The sequence below is a fragment of the Myotis daubentonii genome, chromosome 9 (assembly GCF_963259705.1).
Source record: "Myotis daubentonii chromosome 9, mMyoDau2.1, whole genome shotgun sequence".
In the NCBI taxonomy this organism is placed as follows: Eukaryota; Metazoa; Chordata; class Mammalia; order Chiroptera; family Vespertilionidae; genus Myotis; species Myotis daubentonii.
The window spans coordinates 6,497,971-6,510,837 of record NC_081848.1 but is presented as its reverse complement, the minus strand read 5'-3'; positions in this window follow the sequence as shown (position 1 = coordinate 6,510,837).

The window sequence follows — 12,867 nt, the reverse complement described above, 5'->3', positions numbered from 1 at the left end:
GTGTGTGTGTGTGTGTGTGTGTGTGTGTGTGTGTGTGCGTGCGTGCAAACGCTCCCTCGGACTCTCTCTGACAAGGACTCTTATTGAAACCATTGTAATTAACTTGGTTACTGGCGATGGGAATGGAGCAAGGGAAAGTCCAAATATTAGGGACTTGCCATTTGTGCAGCTTTGCCAGGAAGTTGCATTCTAACACTCGAGGGGGAGGGACGGGGTGGGGGGGGGCTCTGCCCTGTTCCCTGCAGATCGCTGGGGCAAGGGACTGGACAGGAAGTGGGGGGGGGGGGCTGTGAAATAGGGAAGGTACTTGCTTGTCAGTCACATCTGGAAACAGGTTATTGGCCAGAGTAGGCGTGGCCACTGCAAGCTCAGGGAATCTCCTAAACAAAGGAATTCGCTCTTGAGTTTTCAGGATTCTTGGGACCCTTGTGGCGAGGGGGCGGGGGGGCTGAGGGGGGTGCCTTCTCATGGTTCCCCTGCATTCATGGCATGGCTCATGCCGTGTGCACGCCACAATGGCCTGATGAACTGCAGCAGCCTGACGCTCCACCATGGACAGGGAGCTCTGGACTCCGGCTCTGCTTGTAGCTCCCCTGAATCCCCAGGGGCACGTCCTCTAGGACTGGATTAAGGGAATCGGGACTTTGAAAACCCAGGATGTAATTTCACAAAAATAAAGCTTTCTCCCACACCTCATCCCCCCGTGGGGGCCGCCAGAGATGCTTACTGCACTCTCACTAGCAACGGGAAAAAGACCATGCATGCTTTTCTCTGACAACATTATGATTGCATTTAGGCCCACTTGGGAAAACTCAGGACAATCTCCCTATCGCAGAATCCTTAACTTAATCATGTTTGCAAAAACCCCTTTTCCAAACAAGGAAACAGTCACAGGCTTCCAGGGTAGGTGTCTGATACCCTGGGGGCCCTCTTCGCTTCCTGCCCCATCCCTCACTGCCGCTTCTGATCCTGAGCTCCTGTCCAGTGTCCTGGAGCAGCTCTCCAGGCCTCCGTGCCCACTTCCGTGGTCCGGAGTGACTTTCCTGCTTCTGCCAACGTCCTCGCCGAGCGGTGGTGAGGACTGAGAGCTAATATACACACTGGAAGCATTTTCCAAGCTGCAAAGCCCCACACAAATGCAAGATGATCTGCCTGCCCTGGGAGAGTGGCCGGCTGGCTCAGCCCTGGAGAAAACATCAGACTTCAAAACCTGTGAGGGAACAGAAAACCAATGTTATTCAAAAACCTCATTCACACCCGCCCGCAGCCGGCCCCTCCCGCCTCCATCCCCTGTGGCTACAGGGGTGTGACAGAGGCCTGTCTTGGGGTGGCTTTGCGGCCTGAAAACAAATCATTCTTCACAGCTTGCTTCCAAGTCCAATAAGCCCAAAGGAATTGGTAGAGAGATTTAACGATATGTATTTCAAGAAAAAGATGAAAATGTGTCTACTTTTAGGAGATGCAGTAAAAATGCATCAGCCCCACAATAAACTTTGTAGTGAAGATGCATGGAGAGGAACTGGGTGGCGCAGGCAGGGCAGCCATATCTCATTTATAGGGAAATGCTCTCAGAGGGCTGGAGAGACTGCGCCTGTGGCCTGCAGCATGGCCTCGCTACTGGGGGAGCTGCCCCCCTCCCCCAGCTCCAGCCTCTGCAGGAAGCCTGGGGGCTCCAAGGCGGCCCTACCGGTGGCCTTCCTTCCAAGTCCCTATAAGATGTTTTGTGGACCATTTGGTTCTTTTGTGTGTGGCAATTTTTAAGTTATTAGTTTTTAAAATCCATACTTTTTCATGGAAACAACATGACCAAAAATCTGTCACAGAATTTTGAGACCCATTAAAATAACAAAGTTTAATGAGGAGAGAGAAAAAAAAAAAGAAATGCGGCTGAAACAATTCCAGGACCCCATTACACAGGGCTGGAAAAGTCCCGCCCGCAGACCAAATTCAGCTGCTTTTTGTTCTTATAAATAAAGCTTTATTGGACCACGGCCAAGCTCGTTCCATCTGTGGCTGCTTTGATGCTAAAGTAGGGGAGGTCGCTAGTTGGGACTGAGACCACATGGTCTGACCATCTCAAATACTTACTTGTCTTTTACAAAAGTTTTCTGACATCTAAAATACACCATGAGGTTATAGGTCAGTGATGGTGAACCTATGACACGTGTGTCAGAGGTGACACGCGAACTCATTTTTTTGGTTGATTTTTCTTTGTTAAATGGCATTTAAATATATAAAATAAATATCAGAAATATAAGTCTTTGTTTTACTATGGTTGCAAATATCAAAAAATTTCTCTATGTGACACGGCACCAGAGTTAAGTTAGGGTTTTTCAAAATGCTGACACGCCGAGCTCAAAAGGTTCGCCATCACTGTTATAGGTTGCCTTTAGGCAAAACTACCCATACAACTAACAACAAAATAATGGTGACATTTTGGGCCTTCCTCTGTGCCAGGCACAGTGGTCCCTATGAAGTAGGGAATGCTCGTTGTATAGATGAGGAAACCGAGGCTCAGGGAAGTTGGGCAACATGCTCAAGGGCCCAACAGCTAGAAACCGTTGGAACTGGGATTCGCAACCATGTCTGCCTCCACAGCCCCCCCAGCTCTCTACCGCACCGGCCTTCAGGCCGGCCGTTCTGAAACCCGCGTCCCAATTCCAGCAGCTTCCAGGTGTTTGGCAACTTATTTTCTATGTCTAATTTAGCATCATTGACCTCCATACCACGTCCACTCTGCCCGGGAATGGAGAAAGGAAACTCTTCCCAGCCCCCCTCCTCCTCCTTCTGGCCTCTACTCTGCACCCACAGCGCGGCCTGTGCCCACGGCCACCCCGGCTCAGCTGGGCTTGTCCCACGGTTCTGCACCACCCCTGCCCCAGCTGTTGCCTTGGCCTGGCGGTCCGTCTGTCCGGGTGAGCTCTTGAGGGTCCTGAGGGCTGCGGTCTGCCCCCGGGCCACCAGCAGAGGGATGGGGGCGGGCATTTGCATTCCACTTCCCAGGGCTGTTCAGATTGTACCTGTAATTCTTCTGACAAATCCTTATCAGCCGTGCCCATGGCGAAGTCTGTGGCGACTTTGTTCACTCTTATTAGCTCTGCACAGATTAGCTCTTCACAGCGCTTGGCTGGTTCCTACCGACTCCTGATAAACGTTTTGACTGATTTTCCTGACTTGGGAAGGAGAGGTTGGGGACCGGGGTGGGGTAGAGGTGGAGGGCTGTGAGGAGAGGGGCGCCGGCAAAGAGAAGGAGAGAAAATTGTGGACAGGATTCCATCTGGGCTCTGCAATATTCATCACACGCCTGCCCGAGCAGGGTCCGCTGGCCTCCCAGGAAGAGCTTCTCAGCCCAGCAGCTCTTCCAAATGCACCAGCCCAGGCAGGCTGGGGCCCCACCGCGGAGGGGCGCCCCCTGCAGGCGAGGCTGCTTAGAGAAGGGGCAGAGAAGGTTAAAAGGGGAAAAGAACAAACTAGCTCACTTGGTCCCTCCTGTCTCACCTGCTCTCACAGACCCGCTTTGGATGTCCCAGCAGACGTCGCGGGGCCTGGGCTGGCTCCTTTCTCCGTTGCAGCTCCAAAGCGCTCCCCCGAGAACTCCTGCACACCCTCTCCTTCCAGGAAGGCAGCGCCCCCCCCCCCCCCCCCGCCAGGATTGTAGACAAGGGATGCAGGGTTCCCACCGTTTCCTGTATTCCCCAACTGGATTGAATTCTGCTTCAAGGCATATACTCAGCCCCGCCCCGCTCGGAGCCCAGGACTGGGCACATGGCAGCTGTTGCAAAAACCTTTGCTGAAAAAATGCTCCCTTTCCTTGGCAGGTTGAGCAGCGGCCGATGCACTAGTTCAGACATCACTAAATGATTTCTACATTCTTTCCCCCTAAACCTAGACGAAGCTTTCCAATTCTTCTTGATACGAGCCTCCAAGCAGCCACTTCCAATCAATAGAAATAGACACTGTTTGCCGACCTGACTCTCTGGTAACCCTGGTAAGGCACTTGCAGTCAGACGCCGCCTTTATATTCTAAGAAGCTGGCGTGGTGTCCCATATAGAATAGGTGTTCATTGTGTATTTGGAGATGAATAGGTGGCCACACCCCTACACATAGGCGTGCGCACCCTACGAAGTCCCTGACGTAACGGGGAAAGCTGGGCCACAACTTCCTGTGAGAGAGGAAAGCCACGTGCTGTGAACAGTGGTGCTCGCCTTCCTTGCTGCCCTTCGCCGCTGCCCGGAAGGTGGAGCTCAGGTGCCCAGCGCCTCGTTCTGGAAAATCCCAGCTCACACCCACCCTGGGCCCCCTCACTCCAGCCCGGAAGCGAGCTGCTCCCGACACCAGAAGGCCTGGAGGCTCTCGAAGGCCCTCTGCTACAGCCACAGTTTGCTCATTAGCCTTTTGCCGGATTTATCTTCTCGCCCGTAGCCTGCAGCGCTTTGATTTGTCCTCCTGTCACCAGGACGAATGCTGATGGCAGCACCCCGGGGGCCGCGGGCTCTCCAGCCTCCTGCCAGAGGCCTCAGGGAAAATGGATGAGCAGCTGACCTGCAAAATAAATACCAGGCTTCCAGGTTCTGATAAAGATTAAATATTGGAGGAGTCATTTCAAATGAATATATAAAAGCAAATGGAAGAAGCCGTTCAGGCACCGTCAGAGTGAAATCCAGGCAAACAAAGAGAGATGTCTTTGGAGAAGTTCAATGGCAAGGTAGTCGGAGGCTCCAAATGCAATCTGCCCACCAACACCCCAGCTTCAGGAAACATTCCAGACAGCCAGCCCTGCCCTCCTCCCGCCCCACCGACAGCAAAGAGGAGGAAGTGCTCCGCTCCTGGCGCTGCCTGCCAGTGCCATGCTGAAGTCAGCTCTGCTGACGCGGCCCATCCAACCAAGGGAGAAGCCCCATTACTCAACACCATCTGCCTTTGGCGCGGGGCAGCCAGGAGCCAGGATTACAGGCGGGAATGGGGCTGCAGGGCCCCGAAGGGGAGAGACACGGGGAAGAGCAAGGTCGGGCACTGCCGCCACAGACCAGGGGCCAAGAGAGGCGCCGAAGTGGGCAGATGGAGCCAGTGCTCCTGAGCCGGGGACAGAGAGTTGTTTCAGGAACTTGGGCAGGTTGAATGCACATCCAGAAACCCACATAACCAGAATGTCCTCTCTAGACTCGGAGGGCGCTCAAACTGGCAGGGGACAGTGGGAGATGGAAATGCCTCGTGCCCGCCCCTCCTGATGGGCCCTGAGCTGGGCATTGCTGTCCATGCTTCACAGAAAGGCGGCTGGCGCAGGAGCTAATGAGCTCGAGGTTTGGTACAGAGAGGAAGGAGAGGGGGAGTGTGCGGCTGGGCTCTCCCTCTGGCCTGGGCACTGTGTGGATTCTTTATCTAGTTCATTGATTCCTCAAAACCCGGCTGTGGGGACTAGTGACCCCATTTTTACAGATTAGGCAGCTGGGACTCAGGGAGGCGAGTGTATGCAGTTTCAAAGCTGTGGCCCCAATTATGTCTGGCTCCCAGCTGCATTCTCTCCTCGCGGGATGACTCGCAGACAGCCTTCGCGGGTGGGAGACAGGTTCAGTGTCACTGAGTTTTAGGTGGAGCTTCCAACTTGGTTTGAGCCTTAGAACTGAACTTTAAATGAGTTTGTATGTGGGGCAAGAGGGCGGATCAGCTCTCTCTACCCTCTTCTTCAAGCCATGGCCACCGCCCAGCCAGCCTCCAGGGCCCAAACTCTGGTCTCTGTAGTCAACAGGCGGCAATGCTTTTGGTGGGAGAGCCTCTCACCACAGTTGGTATGCCTCCTCTCCTCCACCAGAAGCTAGGTGCAGGGCATCCTGCTTGCACAACCCCAGGGGGCGCTATTCACATAGAACACAATCTGCAATGACACCATGGCTGCCCAGACACAGCCCAACCCCCAGCCCCATCTTCCTCAAGGGCGCTGTTCCGTCCCTGTAGGTAGTATAAGGGAAAGGGTGCCCAGTGCAAGGGCAAAGAGGGTAACTCGAAGACCTTTGGGATTCCAAGTGAGCCTAAGGCGGGCAGGCAGGGAGCAGGCCTTAGGGCAGTCATAATCACCTGCGTCCCAATACACAATTTCATCCAGATCAGCAAATACTGATGGAGCATCTGCCCGGTGCCACCTTCTGCGCTGAGCACCCCAAGAGGAACAGGGCAGTCCTTGGCCTCGGGAAGCCACTCGCAGTCTAGTGGGGGAGGCGCAAATGGGCGGCGTGGTTTGCAATGAAGAGACCCTCATCGTCTCTGCAAATCAATTTCCCTCCCCCAAAGCACTCCCCCATCCATTTTGCATTTCCTTCCCACAAAGAGTAGGTGCTGTTATTCCCATTCTGGATAAAGAAATCCAGAGCCGCCCTGGCTGGTGTGGCTCACTGGATAGAGTGCTGGCCTGTGGACTGAAAGGTCCTGGGTTCAATTCCAGTCAAGGTCACATGCCTGGGTTGTGGGCTCGACCCCCAGTGGGGGGCATATAGGAGGCAGCCAGTCAATGATTCTCTTTCATCATTGATATTTCTATCTCTCTCTCCCTCTCCCTTCCTCTCTGATATCAATAAAAACATATTTTAAAAAAAAAATCCAGAGCCTAATGTGGTTGTAGGACCTGCCCAGAGCTATCCAGCAGCCGGGGCAGCTCTGACACAGCCATGGGGGCGGGCCATGCCTCTCCCTCAGCCTGCTGGCTGCCTGGTGACTCCACAGAGAGCCACGAGCTGCTCTTGGTCGCTGGCGACCCTGGAGGGCTCCTACAGGCCAAGTCACTGACCTGGCAGTTACAGCAGAGAGGCCCATTGAGGCGGGAAGAATGAATTGTCCGGAACAATCCCATCTCCTGGCCCCCTCCCTCCATACTACTGTGCAGCTGTGTCCTTGAGCTCCGGGGCAATTGAGCAGGTGTGTTTGCATCAGTCCAGCAATTTCTGACACGAACTCTACCTGGGCTTTCTCAGGGCTTCCTATCCTCTGACACCACCTCTCCTGGCTGCAGGAGGCGGTGGCAGGTGACAGCTGAAGCCAGCTCTGCTCAGCGGGGAGACTGGCCCACCCTATGCCTGACTCTTGGGGAGCAGCCTCATGGCTCTGGGGGCGGGGGCGACTGGGGCCATTGATAACGCACTTGCATCGCTTGCCAGCATCCTGGGGCAGGCGTGAGGAGGCCCTTGCACAAGGCGAAGCTGTTGCACAGACATGGCCTGGCTCCCGGATGCTGCCCACTGATTTCCAGGCTCAGGGTTTTCCCACTCTTCTCTCCTTTTCTCCCAAGAGAAAAAGCAAGACACCCCCATTCTTCTCCAACAAAGCAGAGCAAATGCTTTGGGGCCCAGTGTGGCCCTGAAGGCTCCCCCATGAGGCCAGGTTAAACCAGTTAGTGTGTACTGTTCACAGGGAGGTCTGGGCCTCAGGGGAGGGGCCGGGCAAGGGGAGTGGGCTCCTCGGGGAGCTGGGGCAGCGAGTCCATAGAGATTTTGATACTTGACCAACTTACAGGCCTACGGCTGCAGTATCAGCCCGGCCTGAGGGTGCTCCGCCTCCAGCAGCAATTGCACTCACACTCTCCCCTCCCTCTCTCCTCTTCCCTCTCATTCTCTCCCCTTTTCCTACGCCTTTCTCTTTCCTTTTAATATAAAGATGAAAAAACACGACGTGTTCTTTCCGATAATTTGAGATCCCTCGAACGGGGTGAGGACATGCCAGGATTTGCGGATGAGCAGAAGGGAGAGTTCCAGGAGGCTGGGAGGACCGCAGCCTATTAAAACCAGCCGGGCTGAAGCAGTTCTGACTAGCAGACCGGCCAGCAGCTCCAGGGAAGTGGTACTTAAGGGAATTTGCAATTAAGGGAAGCCTGGAGCCTTGCCACAGATTGCTTCCCCATCCGTCTTTTGTATTAAAGAAACACACAAGGCAGAGACCCAAATGGGTGATGACAGTGATGGAAGGTGACAGATGCCAGTTGGGCAGACAACACCAGGGGGACCGAGGTCCTTACCTGTAGCTCCGTGCTGCTGCCACCCCATCCCCATCTGGAAGGCAGAGCCTTGGTGCTTGTCCAGGGCCAGCTGTCCAGATTCCTGAGAGCCAGGCTTACCATCCAGGCGCCTCCAGCCCACAGGGGTAGACACGGGCATCTGCAGGCCGGAGCCCAGCCCCAGGGGCCTACGCCAGCCGCCCGCCGCCCGCACGGGGCTTTCCCGGGACTCGGCAGCCCGTCTGCCAGGAGCCACACAGACCTCTGGAGAAGGCTGGTCACTGTTTTCAGAAGCAGTTGGCACCGGGGTCTGGGGGAGGTGGTTTGCGACGAGGGGCTGGGACACTCGGGAGAAAGGGGGGCTGCTGAGAGGCCCGGGTCCCGGGGTAGCAGTGGCTCCTTTAGGGGCCCCGCTGGCTGTGCATCAGGATCCCCGGGGTGCGGTACGGAAGCCTGGCTTGCCGGGCCCACCTCCAGGCATCTGGATTCGGAGGAGCCAGGGGAGGACCCCTGCAGCCGTGTGCTCTTCTGTGAAAAACCCCCCAAGTGGTCGTGATGTGCAGGGAGGTTTGGAATCAGCGGCCCCTGGGACAGGCCTGCTCTCCTGGGAGCGTCCCGTCACTGCCCTGTCGCCTTAGTGCCTCCTTCTCTGGGTGACGCTTGGTTAACGTGGAGTTTCCGTGACGTCTCGATGGCCCTCTAGATCCTGTTCACCATGGCACCTGGCCGAGGCTGGTGTTGCTGGGGGAGGGTGTGTGTGTGTGTGTGTGTGTGTGTGTGTGTGTGTGTGTGTAGGGGGAGGGGATGACCACAAGGGCCGCAGCAGGACACTGGCACGTGCCCCTCCCTCTGCGGCACCTGGCCTCCCCGGCCTGCTTCACCGTCACTTTGTTGGCCCAGCTTCGTCACCTGTTCGCGGCAGCCTCCCTCCGCAGCTGGCCTGGTCCTCGCCCTGGTATCAACCTTTAATATCGAATCTTAGGCACAGCGTCATGGTTTACAAAAGAGCTTTCACGTGCATCATTTTATTTCATCTTCATGGCGTCTGCTACAGACTGAAGTTTACCCCCCCCACCCCCCTACCCCCCCGCCCCCCCGCCACCATTCCTACTTTGAGATCCTAGCCCAATGTGATGGTATCAGGAGGCAGGGACGTCGGGAGGTGCTTAGTTCTCGAGGGCGGAGCGCTCATGAATGGATCAGTGCCTCAGGAAAGAGGCCCCCAAAGCCCCCACACCCCTTCCGCTATGCGAGGACACGGCAGCAAGACTCACCTATCAGCCAGAGAGCAAGCCCTGGCCACACCGGACCGCCAGCTCCTTGATGCGCCTCCAGACTCCAGAGCCGGAGGCACCCATGTGGTTGGGAGCCGCGGCCTCTGGGGTTTGTGACCGGAGCCCGAGGGGACTAAGACAGCATCTGTCGGGAAGCCTGCATCTGCTTCACAGGTGAGGACACATGTTCGGAGAGGCAAGTGACTTGTCCAGGACACATGACAGGAGGGTGAGGCAGGAGGCAGCCTGGTCCTACAGGCTGTGTTTTCTCCACAGATGGCGCAGGTTCGGAGAGCAGGGCTGGGGAGAAGCACTGCGCAGGCTGGGAGGCCTGGTCTACCAGCGTCAGGGGTTGGCGTTCACTCCTAAGTGACCTGTGTCTTCCTGGGCAGCGAGGGGAGAGCGGCTCAGGGTGAGGCCAGCAGCTGCCCCCGCTCTGATCATGGCTGCTTCCTTGGGGAGCTAGGGCCCAGCGATGGGGCAGAGCACACACATGCACAGCGCAGGCACACGTACACAGGCACGCACACACCTGCACGCACACACACAGAAGCCAGGCTTCTGGATCTGGGCTACGAGGGCCCTCCCCTCACCGTACAAGAATCTCTGCCAAGACAAAGGCTCAGCTCCCCTCCCAAGCAGAGGCATGAAGACTCCAGGCTGCCGGACTCCATGTCCTGGGAGCGAGGTCCTGCCCGGGACTGGGGTGGGAGGTCGGCGAACGTAGGCATCAGCAGGCTCCACGGGGGTTACGGGCCCTGGACTGAACCCGCCTCCGTGCCTCGCCAGCTGCGTGGCCTTGCCGTGGGTCCTTGACCTCCTTCTGCTTCAGCTCTCTCAACTGAAAAATGTTGTGGTTTCGCGAAATGTTCTTTCAGCTCCAACGCAGTGAGTCTAACTACTTTATAGCCTCTCACCTAAGAATAACAGCTACTGCCCAGCCAGAGCGGCCCCGTTGGTTGAGCGTCATCCGGTGCGTTGAAATGTTGCCTGTTTGATACCCGGTCAGGCCGCACACCTGGGTTGAGGGTTTGATCCCCAGTTGGGGAGTGTATGGAAGGCAACCAATGGAAGTTCTCTCTCTCTCTCTCTCTCTCTCTCTCTCTCTCTCTCTCTCTCTCTCTCGGCATGTCCTGAGGTGAGGATTTAAAACATAATAACAGCTACTGTTTACCGAGCCAGCTCTGCATGCTAAGTGCTTTGTGCGCGCCATCTCATGTAATGCTCACAGTGAGAGGAGACCTTTGCTAACCCTGGTCAGCACACAGGACGCTCAGAGAGGCTCAGTAACGTGTGTACAGCAAATGGCTGTCAAGTGGCAGGGGGGGGACGCCAGAGCTCTCGGTCTTCCTTCACCACCACACTATACTTTTTCAAAACTACTTAGGAAAAGTATTTCTTTCTCTTAGAAACAATAGTCCACTTCACAGAAATGAAGTTAGTTAGGTAAGAGGCCGGGAACTTAGAGCATAATTAAATCCATGCTGCCGGTCAGCCAGGCGTCTTGTTGAAACGCACAGGCCGACACGATACCTTGCGGGTCTTCTGCTCACAGCCTCTTCTCCCCGAGTCTATGGTGGCGCCTTTTGCTTTGACTAACCAGCAGCCATCCCGCCTGTTTGTGGGGGAAGAACCCCAGTTTCCCTCTGGGGACTCACTTCTACCTCTGCTTTGGATGCAGCTGGCTGCGTGGAGTGGGCGGGGTCACGTGACCCTGGAAGGACCACCCCTCCCCTGCTGCAGCGAGGGTTTCTGAGCTGCCCCTGTGACCTAGACAGACCCAGTGAGGCAGAGGCATTAAAAACCTTTTCAGGAGCCTGTTGAGACTCTTGTCTCTCTGTGACATCGGACGTGGCCCTGGCAGGCTGTGGCTCAGAGCTCAGGCTGGTCATCTCGCCACGGCCTCAGTCCTGCCTGAGAGCAAGGCGGGCGAGTGGAAGTGGCCCTCACCGCCGAATCCAGCCGCTCCTGGAAACCTCCATCTACCCGCTGGGATTTCAGTTACGCAGGCCGATAACATCTCTCTTGATTTTAAGAATATTTGAGTCTGTCGTCTGCCCCGGCATCCATAGGAGTCCTAGCGGCTCTAAGAGAAAGCAGTTAGGCTCCATCCCTGGTGGGGGGCATGCGGGGGCGGGGGCAGCTGATTGGTGGTTCTCTCTCTCTCTCTCTCTCTCTCTCTCTCTCTCTCTCTCCCTTCCTCTCTGAAATCAATAAAAATATATTTTTTAAAAAAAGAAAGAAAAGAGAAAGCAGAATGAAAGGGATCAAGAAACCCGATTACCTGGCTTCAGCCCCTCCTCACGGCAGGTGAGCCACTTCCAGTGAGACTTCCGTTCTAGGGAAGACCACAGGGCTGGCATTTCCGGGGATCCCTGCTCCTCTGAACTGAGGGGTGCCTGTGCTTTCCCTGGCAGTAGCGACCCCATCTGGGGCCACTGGGACAACCAGGCTGAAGAGTCTGAAAGGTGCTGTGACAGCCCTTCCCACCTGCAGAAGCGGAGACTGGCCGTGGCTGCTGGGAGGCCAGTGCCCAAGCCATTGCTCCCAAGGCCAGGTCTGGGAGCACTGCTGGAAAGTAAATTTACATACATGCAAGTCTAAGTGTCAATCATATGTTATGGCTGAACTGTTCCCCCATTCACATATTGTGCCCCCCACTCATATATTTAACCTTAACCCCTAGTGCCTCAGAATGTGACTGCATTTGGAGACGGCCCTTTAAACTGGTTATTACAGTAAAAAGAGGTCATCTGAGCCTCGTCCACCATGACTGATGTCCTCAGGAAAGAAAGGATTGGGACAGACACACAGAGGGGAGACCAGGTGAAGACGTGGGGTGAAGGCAGCCTCTACGAAACAGGAGAGAGGTTTCAAAGAAAGCAACTCCGCACACACCTTGATCTTGGGCCTCCAGCCTCCAGCCCTGTGGGAAATATATTGCTCCTGCTTAAGCCTCCCCCCCGTCTGTGACACTGTATGGCAGCCGAGCAAACGGGTGCAATATGGTAAAACCTCCATGCAATGGACTAATTCAGCCGTTAAAGCCGAAAGTCCACCTATACTAATAAAAGGGTAATATGCTAATTAGACCAGATAGACCGGACGTCATTCCAGACATCCTTCCTGACAAAGACGGGGGTGTGGCCAGCCTGCAAACCACCCACGGCCCCTCACCCGGCTGGCCTGCCCCCCAGCAGGGACCCCCCACCCCAATCCAGGGCCCACTTCAGGACAGGCCAGCCGGCCCCCACCAGTGCACCAGGCCTCTATCCTATATAATAAAAGGGTAATATGCAAATTGACCCTAACAGCAGAACGACCAGAACAACTGCTGGACCAGTCACTATGAGGCGCACTGACCACCTCTTGCAGCGGGGGCGGGGCTGGCGAGCGGGTGGGAACAGCCGACCTCTGGGTCCCTTCCGGATTGTTTTCTCTTGCCCCTCCAGGTTGAGATCAAAGGCACACTTCTGTGTGCTCCTCCCCAGCGCAGCCCAGCTGATTGAACAAACAAAAGCCTGGAGTTAAAGGACAGCAGAGAGAATAGCAGGAGCTCAGGACAGCAAGTCAGGCATTCAAAGCCAAGGACAGTGGCTTTCAGAGATCAAATG